Here is a 14,834-nt window from a genome sequence, read left to right on the forward strand (position 1 = left end):
TGGACATACTTCTTCTGCATTGAAAATGCACTGTTTTTGCAAACTCATATTAACTGTTACCTAAGAAATAAGAATCAAGCCATATAAGAGAAGATTCAGAGCCCAGTAACAATTCAGTTCCAAGGATCCTTTAGAAGGCTGATGTAAAAAATGTATGTATATTGGCATACCATACTCAATTTAAGGATAAAGGCTCAAACCAGGAGCCTCTTGGGTACTTCAAATATAGAACTTGAAGTAGAGCAAAAACTAGACCAAAAATAAAAATATGTATTTGCCCCCAGTTCAGTTCAAGGCAACAAATATTACTTGCATTTTAACTTTGAGCTCCAGGCATCATTCCAAGAACTTGGGATATAAAATAGATAAAAGAAACACATCCCAATTCTAAGGTAGTTCACATTCTAGAATAGTTTTTTTTTTTTTTCCCCCAGTCATGCCATCTAGCAATCTTATAAACATACTGGAAAATATTTTTTAAGGTTTATTTAAAGCTGTGTAGAGCCAGACATGGTGGTGCACGCTTTTAATCCCAGTGGCTTAGGAGGCTGAGGCAGGAGATTCACAAGTTCAAAGCCAGCCTCAGCGACTTAGCGAGGCCGTAAGTAACTCAGAGAGACCCTGTCTAAAAATAAAATATAAAAAAGGGCTGGGATGTGGCTCAGTGGTTGAGTGCCCCTGGATTTACTCCCCAGTACCAAAAAATTTTTTAAAAGTGTGTAGATAAAGATTTGAACTAAAATAGTAAGGTCTCTGACTTTAGTAATAAAAGTTTTTAGCGTTCACTTAGACATACTACAAATTCCCCATTTTCTGGTTAAATTTCCTATTTGAAGTCGGTACCTCTCTTTAGTGCTTCTAATTCTTTAAATTTTATTTTTCATAAATTGTACAGTATTTAACTTTTGTTAGCAAATATTTGTTTTTTTACAATTATTAGTATACATCTAAGGAAACAATAGTTTATTAAAAACTTCTTGAAAATAATTTAAATACTGGGTTTTTTTTCCTTCTAATATTAAGAGTCAAATTAGCATTGGTGAGATAGTATTTGGAGATTCGTCTTTATGTTTGTTCCTTCTGCTTATTTGGATACTTTGTGAATGGAAAAGCCTAAACTTGCCCCTTTGTTATGAAGAAGTATTTTTTTTTTTAAAGAGAGAGAGAGAGAGAGAATTTTAATATTTATTTTTCAGTTTTTGGCGGACACAACATCATTGTTTGTATGTGGTGCTGAGAATCGAACCCGGGCCACACGCATGCCAGGCGAGCGTGCTACCGCGTGAGCCACATCCCCAGCCCATGAAGAAATATTTTATAGTTCACTTGTCAGGTAGCTAAGCAGTACATTTTGATCCTTTACTTTTCTCAATTCTCAATTGGAAAAGATAAATACAAGTGGAATGCTCCTATACTTATATTTAGCTCCTACAAAATGCAGTATTGAAGACGTTTTTTTAAACCACATCTAATTATGTGAAGTATTTCTCTTTAAAAGGTTTTCTGTTTGTTGAGAAAGGGTCTCACTAAGTGCATTAGGACTTCAATAACTTATTGCGTCTGGCCTTGAATTTACTATTCTTCTGTCTCAGCCTCTAAATTGCTGGGATACAGCCATGTGCCACTGTACTGGGCTTTTTTTTTTTTTTTTTTTAATGCGTTCTTCTTATGTTTCCCTGAATGACCTTGAACTCCTCCATACAGAGATACACATGTCCTCCTACTAAACTATACCTTCAGCTCTCTTAGATGCACTTTTTTTTTTTTTTTTTTTTGCAGTATGAGCGAATCAAACCCAGGGCCTTGCACATGCCAGACAAGTACTATACTCTGAGCTACCTTCCCAGTGCTGTAGATGAGTTTTTTTAAGAAAGCTAACTCCTTTACCTTCAAAATTAGATACTGTTCTCATAATAATATCTCTAAATCTTGAACTAAATCAGATTTTAAAGATTACTCAGAAAATATGTTTTGGTGTTTGATACCAATATATTTTATATATTATAATATACATTATAAATGTAAATATCCAAATAATAGGGGTTTTTTATTCCAGTAATCTCTGACCCCTCCCCCATGATCAGAGGTTTTTTTTCCTCACCGTGTTAACACTGGATGTATACGGATAACCTTTCTGACACTGGGATTCTTGAGGTAAACTGGTAAAATCGCATTCAAAGAAGCATGGTCACCGAGTGTGGTGGTGCACACCTATAATCCCAGTGATTTGGGAGACTGAGACAGGAGGATTGCAAGTTCAAAGCCACCCTCAGCAACTTATCAAGACTTTGTCTCTCAATATTATCAATTCTGAGAACTGTACTAAGAAACAAACCTATCAGATTTTTATGTTAAGTAGCTATAATTAAAATAATATGATTGCTCATATATAGGCACAACATATATATAAACTAGAGTTTCTGGGTGTCTGTTACTATGCCAGTACCATACTGATTTAATGTGTTTTTATAATGTTTTTAACTTCTGGTAGAGCAAATATCCTCAAACAACCTTTCTTTTTCAAAATGTTCATGGTTCATATTCATTTGTTATTTCAAATAACATTTTATCAAGTTGTCTCCTCTGCTCTTCCCAAAGTGTTGTGATTTTATACTCCACCTATTGAGTTGGCAATAATTACCATCTTTCTAACATTCATTCATCTCATAAATATGTGTTTTGTCATTTAGTTCTTTTTGGGGGGTGGGGAGGGGAATACCAGGGATTGAACTCAGGGGCACTTGACCACTGAGCCACATCCCCTGTCCTTTTATTGTATTTGTCTGGCTTTGAACTCTCAATCCTCCTACTTCATCCTTCTGAGCTGCTGGGATTACAGGTGTGCACCACCATGGCCCCATACCTGGCCATTTAGTTCCTTTTTGTCTTTAAAGTTTTGTAGGGGCAGGAGAGCATGCCCAAGGCAATCCCCACCACCAAAAAAAAAAAAAAGTCTTAAGTATTACAGTTTTCTTCATAAAGACCCTGCACATTTCTGGAAATGGAAGCTCCTTGAGGGCAAGTGCTTTGTTTTGTTCCCAGAATATAGACCAGAATCTGGCATATCATAACATTTATTGTATAGATGTCATTTTCACCTGTCAAATACAAGATCAAATAATTGGATAATATTGGTGAAGATGTGGAAAATTGATAATCCTATATACTGCTAGTGAAAGTATATGTATTAATCTTTTTTTTTTCTGTGTTTTATAGTGTTTTGACATCTTAAAAAGCTTGCTAACAAAGTTGAAACTGTCCTTCCAGCATAAGCCCTTTCTTATACATGGACACAATATCTTTATTCTCTTTATTTTTATGTGGTGCTGAGGATCGAACCCAGGTCTCACATGTGCGAGGCGAGCGCTCTACCGCTGAGCCCTATAAGCCCTTTCTTAAAGATGGTGAAGATACCACTGGTGCATTCTCTCATATACAAAGCAAGCAGTTCTTAGTTTGTTGTAGTTCCACCCACCTCATCTAACACAAACAAGCTGATATGGGGGTGGTTCCAAGACCCCTAGGGACACCAATATCCTCAGATTTTCAAATCCCTTACATAAAAAGGCATAGTGTGTACACATAACCTACACATGTCCTCAGCATACTTTAGATTACTTAAAATACCTAATGTAAGACCAAAAAAAAAAAAAAACACAGTCTCAGTATTGTTCAACCCCAGGACTGCAAAAGCCCCAGCATACTATTTATGGATGCCTAAGAAAGAACTTGGATTGGAGAATTCAGCAGAGAAGGTTTGGACATTTTAACTTTCTTTCTTTCTCTCTCTCTCTCTCTCTCTCCCTCCCCCCCCCTCTCTCTTTCAGAGGAAAAGTTTATCACTGTTTCAGAGGTCTCAGTCCACAGATGGTCAACTCCACTCCTCAGAGTAAGCCAGGACATCATGAAGGAAGGTTGTGGTGGAGGAAAGTGGCTTTGGATATGACAGCAGAAGCAGAGAGAGCAATTTGGACATTTTAGTACTCAAATCCTTAGGGGCACGGCTGGGGTGGTAGAAGAGCGTTTGCCTAGCATATGTGAAGCACTGGGTTCAATTCTCAGCACCACATATAAATAAATAAAGGTCCATCAACAATTAGAAGATATTTTTAAAATATTTTTTAAAAAATAAAGAAATTCTTAGGGCCAATAGTCCAGGACAAGGAGGGCTCCACTGTGCCTACAAGCAGGAAAATATATACAGAGTAGGTTGTGTGCCTTTTGCACAAATGAATTTCTTCAGATGTTTTATAAATGCATTCTTTTTCTTTACAACCAAGATCACTCTGTTTTGATCCCTACCTAAAGATTCAGATACAAGGGAAGTGGCCAGTTTCCTTCTTATCCTCATTATCACTTTCTTTCAAGTCCTTATATCTCTAGCAGGAACTGCAAGACTTCCTAGGCACTAACTGTTGTTTACCCCAACAAACACGGTCCCAATTTTTTCTGAAAAAAAAAAAAAATATTTTTTTGTTGTAGATGGACCCAATACCTTTATTTATTTATTTTTCTGTGGTGGTGAGAAGCGAACCCAGTGCCTCACACGTGCAAGGCCAGTGCTCTACCACCACGCTACAACCCCAGCCCTTACTGAATGTTTTAATCCACAGTTTATTAAATTCATGGATGCAGAACCCAAAGATACAGCAGGCCAACTTTTAATTCCCTTACCCTAAATTATTCTGACACACAAATATCAGGTAACTAGAGACCACCCCATTGCCCAAAGCCTGACAGAACTATTCAAATTAGCTAATCCTAAACTGTGTACACTGTCCTGCCTTGACTTATCCCCTATAATTATCCCCTATAATTCCCAATGAAGGCTCAGACCTGGACTTTTCTGTCCATCCTATCTGCTGCCCGCTGAACAAAACCTGGCCTTTCCTCTGTGGCCCTACATGGCATGTGGTAACCCCCTGTCTGGAACCTGAGTATACTGAACTTGTTCCTTCCAACCTCATTCTTGTTTCCTTCTGTGGACTTTACCATACTATATCTATGCTGCATTTACATTTTTAGAACACAATAAATTGATTCAACCTTTACAGAGAGCAGTTTTTCCACAAATCAAAATTTGAAAACACTCTGCACCATGTACAGCCAGAGGAATGAGAAGTTTGCTCCATTTTTGTACAATGTGTCAAAATGCATTCTACAGTCACATATAACTAATTAGAACAAATTTTAAAAATAATAAATTTTTAAAAAAGAAAAAAAATTTAAAACATATCTGTTGACCTAGAAAGTTTACTTCCAGAAATTTATCTACAGATACTTTTATGCATGTGAGAAACAATATATATAATAAACGTAGCATTATTTCTAAATCAGGACTTGGAAACAAACTACGATCTATATATACAAATCTGGTTAAATTAATTATGCTACATGCATTCAGTGCAATATTTTACAGGTGTTAAAAGAAAGGAGACCTATGTGTACTTATATGAATTGACCTTCACCATAATTGTAGGTCAAAAAAGCAAGATTCAGAGTAGGAAGAACAGTGCGTGTTTAAAGACTGAAGTTCTAATGCTAGTCATTGCCAATCCCTGTAAGACCTTGCAATCTGTCTGTGCCTCGATTTCTTTACTGTAAAACAGTACAAAGTGCCAACCTCCCAAGCTTGTTTGAGGAGTAAAAGAATTAATGTGGTTTTGTTTTTGTTTTTGTTTTTTTCTTATTAATACAGTATTTATTTGTCTTCCCTCTGTCAAACCCTGAGCCAACCACTTTCCCCAGACTGCCTGAGGAGGTATAGGAAAAAGGACACACAGAGCAGACAAGACATGGGAGAAAGAATGCAAGGTGAAGACTGCTCCTTCATATGGTGAAGAGGATAAGAAAGGCCACTATCAGGCAAAAGAGCCCCATGGCCTCTGAGAAGGCAAAGCCAAGAATGGCGTAGAAGAGCTGTTGCTTCAGAGAAGGGTTCCTGGCATAACCAATGATAAAGCTTCCAATACAGTCCCAATCCCAGCCCCAGAGCCAGCCACCCCAACTGTGGCAGCCCCAGCCCCAATGAACTTGGCTGCTGTGTCAGTGTCCCTTGAAATGGTGCTGGTTTGGAAGCTAAGGGGAGGGATAAGTGAGGTCAGGGGACATGGGACTGCCAAGCTGCTGAAGCTCTCATATGTCAGTGTCTCTGGTCGGTTCAGAACTATTGCAAACAGTAGTTGGCTCAGCAGCTTAGAGGTGATCTACCACTGACCCACAACCTCAACCCCTATCCCTAGCCCTTTTTAATTTTTTATTTTGAAACAGGTCCTCAACAAATTGTCCAGGCTGTACTGAAACTTGCAATTCTCCTGCCTCAGCTTCCAAAGTATCTGGGATTACAAGTGTGCACCAGGAAAAACCCTTTGACTTTTGATTCTCAGGCTAAAATAGTTCAAAATTAATTCACTGGAGAGGGATAGTGGTGATAGTTTTACAATTTGAATTACCTAATGACACTCAATTGTATACTTAAAAATTGTTAAAATAGTTGATTTTATGTTTTACCACAACATTTATTTTGCAAATTATATTGTTATAAACATCACTGTCTTGCTAGGGCAGTAAGAGTTCATACCTCCTATATTTATTGAATGCCCGCTAATATGGTTTAAACTGTCTTCACTTCAAGTCTGTTCTCTCAACTTTTGCTCATCCTTCCAAAAGTAGCAGAATAATATTACAAGGAAAAAAAAATGTCCTTGCACAATTCCCTCCCACATAAATCTCAATATATCAAATATATTCTAATTACAACAAACAGAAAATATAAAGAAAAAGGAACCAGGCATGGTGTACATACCAACAATCCCAAAGACTCCCAAAATTGGGGCAGGATGATCACAAGTTTGAGGAGCCTCAGCAATGAAGCAAAGCCTTAAGCAATTTAGACCCTATCTTAAAATAAAAATAAAAGAGCTGGGGATGCAGCTCAGTGGTAAAGTGCCTCTGGGCTCAATCTCTGGACCAAAATAATAATAATAATGATAATAATTTAAAAATTAACTTACCATCTCCAGCTCCTGCCTGATAACCTCTAATCTACTTTCTGTGACTATAAATTAATTTATCCTAGATATTGATATAATTCATAATATTTAATACAAGCAGAATCAAACAAAATTTGTCTTTTTTATGCCTGGTTTATTTCACTTAGGATGATTATTGTAAGATATCATGCATGTATAAGTATTTCATTTCTTTTCATAGCTGAATAATTCCATTTTATGGATATACCATGTGCTGCTGTGGACAGTTATATGTGTTATTCAACTTTCTGTTATTGTAGCAAATACTTGCAATAATCAATTTATAATGAAGGAAGGTTTATTTTGGTTCATGCTTTCAGAAGTTTAAGTCCATGGTCATTTGGTTCCATTTCCTTTTGGGTCTTAGGTGAGGCATAACATCATGGTAGGGAGTGCATGGTAGAGCAAACTGCTCACCTCATGGTGGCCAGGAAGCAAATAAGAAAGACAGGAAGGTTGGGGCTGGGGTTATGGCTCAGCGGTAGAGCGTTCCTCTATTGTGTGCGAGGCCCTGGGTTTGATCCTCAGCACCATATTAAATAAATAAATAAGAGAGACAGGAAGGGGCCAGGATCCCAGTATCCCCTTCAGTAGCACACCCCCAATGACCTAACTTCCTTCCACTAGGGCCACCTCTTAAAGATTCCATCCCAATTATGCCATGGAGACTAAGCCTTTAAAACATGGGCCTTTGGGAGAGATTTATTCAAATACTAGCAACATAGAAGAATGGGGTTTTTTACCCTGGTACTTGGGATTGAACCCAGTGTCACTTTACCAGTGAATCATATCTCTAGCCCTTTATATTTTTTATGTTGAGACAGCTTTTCACTAAGTTATCCAGGCTGGCCTGAAACTTGCAATCCTCCTGTCTCAGCTTCCCAAGTAGCTGGGATTACAGGCATGTACCACCATATCTAGCAGCATACTGGTATTTTAATTCCTGTTTTCAAATCTGTTGGGTATTATTGGGTTAAACGTAAGTCAGTGCCTAGAAGGTTGATGTTTCTAAAGGTAAACTAAGAAGGATCCCAAGAATATGTTGGGGAGGGGAGCAAGGAGAAAGCAAGCTGATCAATTCCTTTATCTCCAGTCTTTAAATGAAGAACAAAGCAGAAGGATGTTGATGGTAAAATATGTACTCATAAAATGTCTGAAGAAACCCATATGAGCAGTTGGACTAGGCAGCCCTCCATTTTATTCTGGTCTACTGCCACCAAGGAACTTGTGAGTAATAAAATGTCTAAAATCTCTCAGTGAGGTCCTTCAATTTCTTTCTTTGGGATCAGAAAATAGTACTTACGCTGGGGACTTTTTAGCCCTGTGGTTGAACAGGAGTGGAATTTCTGGGCCAGTTTTTTTTTTTAATTCCTCCTGGTACTGTGAATTAAACCCAGGGGTGCTTTACAAGTGATTCACATCCCAAGCACCCCCCTTTTTTGAGACAGGGTAATACTAAATTGCTGAGGCTGTCCTCAAACTTGAGATCCTCCTGCCACAGCTTCCCAAGTCACTGGTATTAAAGGTATGTCCCACCATACCTGGTTAAGTTTGGAAGAATTGTTTTTTTATGGTGGCTGCACCATTTTATATTCCTATCAACAATGCACAACTTTATTCTACTACCCATAAGCATCCAGAATCATCTGCTGAAGTCTACTCATCTCAAAACCAACTAACTGGTCATCCATCTATGGGTTTACTTCTGGACATTCAAATCTATATCATTTGTCTATATGCTTTTCTTTTGCTAGTACCACACTGTTTTCATTCCTCTAGTTGTACATGTTTTTAAATCAAGAAATTATGAGATTGTGTTTTTCATGAATTCTAGACAACAAGAATACATGCTGATAAGAGAACACCAATAAGTCATATTTACTAATTACAAATTAACTTATGATGGGGATAGCCAGGAATGGTGGTTCATGTCTGTAGTCCCAGGTACTCAGGAGGCTGAAGCAGGAGGGTTGCAAATTTGAGGCTAGCAACTTAGCGAGGCACTAAGCAACTTAGCATGATCCTGTGTCAAAATGAAAAATAGAAAGTGCTAGGGATATAACTCAGGTATGGAGTGTCCCTGAGTTGGATCCCCAGTACTGAAATATTTATATATAAAATACACATATAGGGGCTGGGGCTGTAGCTCAGTGGTAGAGCGCTTGTCTCGCACATGTGAAGCACTGGGTTCAATCCTCAGCACCATATAAAAATAAGTAAATAAATATATTGTGTCCATAAAAAATTTTAAAATACACATATATATTATATTAATAATGACTTTTATATATTTGACTCTTGTAATATGTTTCAGTACTCAAACCCAACCCCATCAAGGTATAGTACTAATTGAATATCCAAACTTCTAAAGAACTAGACCTGGGATATGGTGACTCTCTAACAAGTAATCTTTGCAAGATCTGTGTGGCTAGACACCAGATCCTCTCATTCTTCAGGGTTTTTGTTTGTTTTTTGTTTTTGTTTTGGGATTGAACACAGGGGCTTTACCACCAGACTACATCCCCAGCCCTTTTTATTTTTATTTTTTATTTTGAGATAGGATCTCACTAAGTTGCTTAGGGTCTTGCTGTATTGCTGAGGCTGGCCTCAAATTTGTCATTTTCCTGTCTCAGCCTCCCAAGTTGCTGGGATTACAGGTGTGCACTTCTCTACCCAGAATATCCTTTAATTTTAAACAATAGACAGATATTTCAAGAGTCTGATGATTGATGTATTGTGCAGCATTCAGTGCTTATGTACAAGAATGAAAATGCATGAAGATTTCTAGAAAACCAAAATGAAGTTCTTACAAATACACAGATCAGAAAAGCCTGGGGTTTTAATACCAAGACCTATAATCTTGACACTCCTCTATACTGCTCTTTCTTCTCTTTCATTTTCTCCTCTTGAGAGCACTCCCCAAAGTGTATTATTAAAGACAGCTGCATGTATTAAAGTGGATACTGCTTCTATATTATCAAATAACCCCAGGAGGTAATAAAATTGCATTACACTTATTTTAAATGAGGTTATGGGGCTGTTTGCTAGTGAGTGATGAATCTGGGAGGTGCCTGACATGTATGACCAAAACCTACAGGAGAGAACACAGAGCACCATACATGTAAAATCCCCTTATGGTGTCTGCCATTACAAAATAAATTTTATCTTTTAAAAAACATTCTTGGTTGGCTGGGGTTGTAGCTCAGTGGTAGAGCACTTGCCTAGCATGTGTGAGACACTGGGTTCTATCCTCAGCACCACATTAAAAAAATAATCAATAAAGATATTGTGTCAATCTACAACTAAAAAACAATTGAAAAAAAAAACACATATTGTTGGACCTCTTTCTTTCCATGCCTATAATGCTCTGCAAACATGATGGACTTTCCTAAACCCACTGGACATTGTGTAAGAAGTATGGTAAACACAAATCCCATAAATGACGCAGTTCAAGAAGGGAAAGGATTGTCTGTATGCGCAGGGAAAGCAGCACTAATGACAAGAAACAGAGTGTGTATGGTGGGAAGACTAAGCCAATTTTCAGGAAAAAGTCTAAAACTACCAAGATTCTGCTGATGCCTGAGTGTGATGAGCCTAACTGCAGATCTAAGAGAAGGCTGGGTATTAAGAAATTCATTGAACTGGAAGGAGATGAGAAAAGGAGCAAGTGATCTAGTTCTAAGCTTCATTATTTGTTTTATTATGAAGGTAATAAAATGTTGAGGTTATCTTAAAAAAATTCATGGCTGAATGAATGACTTGGATAAACTCTATTTTATTGAAATGGTGATGAGTGTACTATAATGATCTAACCCAGTTTAATAAAACCCTTTTGAGTTCCTGTGCCTAAAATATGAGTAAAGGGAGCAGGTGGGGGCAGGTGAGTACCTCACTTGAAACCTTTTTCAGAGTAAATTTCAATTTTGGTAGGGCTATTATCATTTGCTAATTTAATAAGAAATATTATAAGTAACAGGCAACAGAGAGAAAAAGAAGAAATTTAAGGCTTTAACAGAGCACTTTTAAATTTGTTTTGTAGCAATTAATTTTCAAAACGCTCTTAACAACTTGGACGGAAATCAAATTCATGGGGGTTTGTGGCAAGGTAAAGAAACTTGCAGGTAATATGAGAGTTGGGAGTGGAGGTGTACCACACTGTTTTTCTTTTGCCTCCTCGCTTTCGATGGTTTGACCAGATTTAAGTTTCCCTTTTAATTTTCCACCATCTTCATAAAAGGTAGAGAAATATATAGTGTGAGAAATATGATTCATAATAACAGCATTAGTCCATAATTAAAAACATTATGCATTGTTTGGTTGTCTGGTAGAATATGCACATCAGAAATAAGTGGTAGTTCTGGAGACCAGTGGGTTGCTATAACAACCAGACAAAACAGTTTAATAATAGCTCTCCCTCAAAGCTAGAAAATTGACACAGAGATGAGAGCTGGGTATGTAGGTGTTTATCATATAAATGCGAATAAGCACCAAATACATTTATGTATTTCTTCATTGGATAACTATTCATTGAGGGTCAGTGCAGGGCTTTGGACTATGTTAGGAATTTTCAAGAAGATTCACATGGCCCCTGCAATAATACAATGTATGTTCTAGTGGAGAAGACAAATAATAAAGAGCAAACAAATCAATAAACTGAATACTTCCTGCTGGCAAGAAGGGCATGAAGGAAAAGAAAGAAATGGGACCATGACACTGAACAAGCAATAGATAAAAATACAGAGATTAATCTGGTCACAGTATATTTCAAAAAATTTGGTCTTTTCTGAAATATGTGGAAGCTAACAAGTTGATATCATAGAAATAAAGAGTAGAATAGTAGTTTCCTTGAAAGTGTAAGGGAATGGGGGAATACAGAGAGGATGGTTAATGATTACGGGGTACAGTGCGATAGAAGGAATGTGTATCTCAATTCAAAGAAAAGATCAGTGTTTGTGGTGGTGCCAGCTGCCCTGAATTAATAATTGCGTACATTATTGAAATGTCACGCTATTCCCTATAAATAAGTACAATTATTCTGTGTCAATTAAAAATTCTTTAAAAATATTGTGTTTAAGTTTACAGGAGATTTAGTAGAAATGGACAATAGAGCCTTTTTAAAAAAAATATCCATTTAATATATTGTCCTCGGATAGAGGGCATATCAGATATTAAACTGATAAGAACAGGTACTACAAGTACATGATCTTAGCCAAAAGGCTGAGAAGTAATGACAATGGAGTTTTTTTTTTTTTTTTTTTTTTTTTTTTTGGTACCAGGGATTGAACTCAGGGTCACTCGGCCACTGAGCCACATCCCCAGGTCTATTTTTGTATTTTATTTAGAGACAAGGTCTCACTGCGTTGCTTAGCACCTCGCCATTGCCGAGACAATTAAGTTTTAATAGAGGACAACAAACAGCTACTAACTCAGGTATTATTTATTCCTTGCTTGTTCCCAGGGGTTAGGGATCTTTTATGAAATAGGGTTGTTTGTATTTTTAAATGAGCATGGTTATTTATAATAAAAATTATAATGGCAAAAATTATAGCATATACTGGACAGGAGCAATTTTTCCAAATGGTCTGTGGCAGTTATTCTGAAGTTTTCACAACACACAAAATAATGACACTATAGGTATATATTGACTAAACCACAATTAAGTACAAGAACTGGGCAAGGAGGCTGACACAGAGGTGTAGGCCTGTAATCCCAGCTACTCAGGAGGACAAGGCAAAAAGACCAGAAATTCCAGGCCAATTTAGTGAAACCCTATCTCAAAAAAAAAAAAAAAGAAAAAGAAAAGAAGACTTGGGCAGGAAACTAGCTTTTGTTGTTTTGTTTTAAGCTGTTCTATCTAATTATAAAATTTTATTCAAGGGGGAAAACCTGTAATTATTGTGAAACAGAGACATGAAAGCTAGACAAAGAAAAAAAATAATAAAAAATTCTACTTGAAATTTATTTACTCAGTGGGAGCTTACATAAATATTAATTAGGGGCTGGAGCTGTGGCTCAGTGGTAGAGCTTGCCTGGCATGTGTGAGACCCTGGGTTCAATTCTCAGTACTGTATATAAATAAATAAATAAAAGATCCAGTGAAAACTAAAGAATATTTTTTTAAAATGTTAATTACTTGACTCTTTAAGCAAACTTAATTTAGTTCACACATAACTGTTTTATTCTCTAATGCATTGTTTTCGGGATATAGTTCCGATTTATTTTACTTTTTTATCATTTGTGTTTCCTGTCTGCTTTTTCTTTCCACATTTATTTAAATTAGCACATTGTAGTTGTACATAATGATGGGATTTGTTGTTACGTATCATACATGTGCACAATATAACAATAAATTTGGCCAGTATCACTCCCCAGAACTTTCCCCGTCCCCCCACTTCCTGGTCCCTTTCCTCTACTGATCTCCCTTTGATTTTCATGAGATCCCTACCCCCAACCCCCACCTTTCGTTTCCTTTTTCCCCCTCTAGTTCCTACATATGAGAGGAAACATATGACCCTTGACCTTCTGAGTTTGGCTTATTTCACTTAAAATAATGGCCTCAAGTTCTATCCATTTGCCTGCAAATGACATATTTCATTTTTCTTTGTGCCAGAATAAAACTCCATTGTGTATATAGATCACATTTTTTTATCCATTCATCCATTGATGGACACCTAGGCTGGTTCCATAGTTTGGCTGTTGTGCTGCTATAAACATGGGTATGCATGTATCACTGTAGTATGATGATTTAATTCTCTAGGATAAAATACCAAGGAGCAATACAGCTGGGTCATAATGATGGTTCCATACCTAATCTTTTGAGAAACCTCCACACTGATTTCCATAGATATTGTACTAATTTACAGTCCCATCAACAGTGTAAAACTGTTACATTTTCTCTACAGCCTCTCCAGCATTTATTATTGGATGTATTCTTTATGATTGCCATTCTGACTAGTATGAGATAAAGTCTCGGTGTAGTTTTGATTTGCATTTCCCTAATTGCTAATAATATTGAACATTTTTTTCATGTATTTTATGGCTATTTGTATTTTTTTCTTTTGTAAAGTGTCTGTTTAATTCGTTGGGTTATTTGTTTTGGTATTAAGTTTTTTAAGTTCTTTATATATTCCAGACATTAATCCTGTCAGAAGAGTAGCTAGCAAAAATTTTCTCCCATTCTGTAGGTTTTCTCTCTCTTCACATTCTTGTTTCCTTTCCTGTGCAGAAGCTTTTTAATTTGATGCCATCCCATTTATTAACTTTTGGCATTATTTTGAGGTTTAGGGATTCTATTGAGAAAGTTGTTTCCTGTGCCTACATGCTGAAGTGTTGACCCTGTGTTTTCTTCTAATTCCAAGGTTTTTGACCCATTTTAAGTTGATTTGTACAGGTACAGAGAGATAAGGGTCTAGTTTAATTATTCTACATATGGATCATGAGTTTTCCCAGCACCATTTGTTAATAAGGCTGTCTTTTCTTCAATGTATGAGAAACCAAGTTTTGAACCATGTACTATGGCTAATGATCCGAGCCTCCACAAAGAGAGAGATAAGTAAATGACATTTGCACAATACTACAAAGTCAATTGAGGCACAGAAAATGATGAAATGTTCCTAGAAAGCCTAATTTGCTTAAGAAATTTCCAGTTTTCATCATTAATCTATAATTCTTTTTTTATGCTTTTTTTTTTTTTTTTTAGTCCCCGGAATTGGACTCAAGGGCACTTGACTACTGAGCCACATCTCCAGCCCTATTTTGTATTTTATTTAGAGACAGGGTCTTGCTGAGTTGCTTAGTGCCTCA

At 36.8% G+C, this 14,834-nt stretch overlaps 2 pseudogenes; both read right to left on the reverse strand.

Annotated features, from left to right (window-relative positions):
• Positions 1–5,829: 5,829 nt before the first annotated feature.
• On the reverse strand, positions 5,830–11,303 carry LOC117794739 (ATP synthase F(0) complex subunit C2, mitochondrial pseudogene; annotated as a pseudogene).
• An 833-nt stretch (positions 11,304–12,136) lies between these two features.
• LOC114087520 (U2 spliceosomal RNA) lies at positions 12,137–12,260 on the reverse strand (annotated as a pseudogene).
• Positions 12,261–14,834: the final 2,574 nt, after the last annotated feature.

This window comes from Marmota flaviventris, chromosome 4 (genome assembly GCF_047511675.1).
Source record: "Marmota flaviventris isolate mMarFla1 chromosome 4, mMarFla1.hap1, whole genome shotgun sequence".
NCBI lineage: Eukaryota > Metazoa > Chordata > Mammalia > Rodentia > Sciuridae > Marmota > Marmota flaviventris.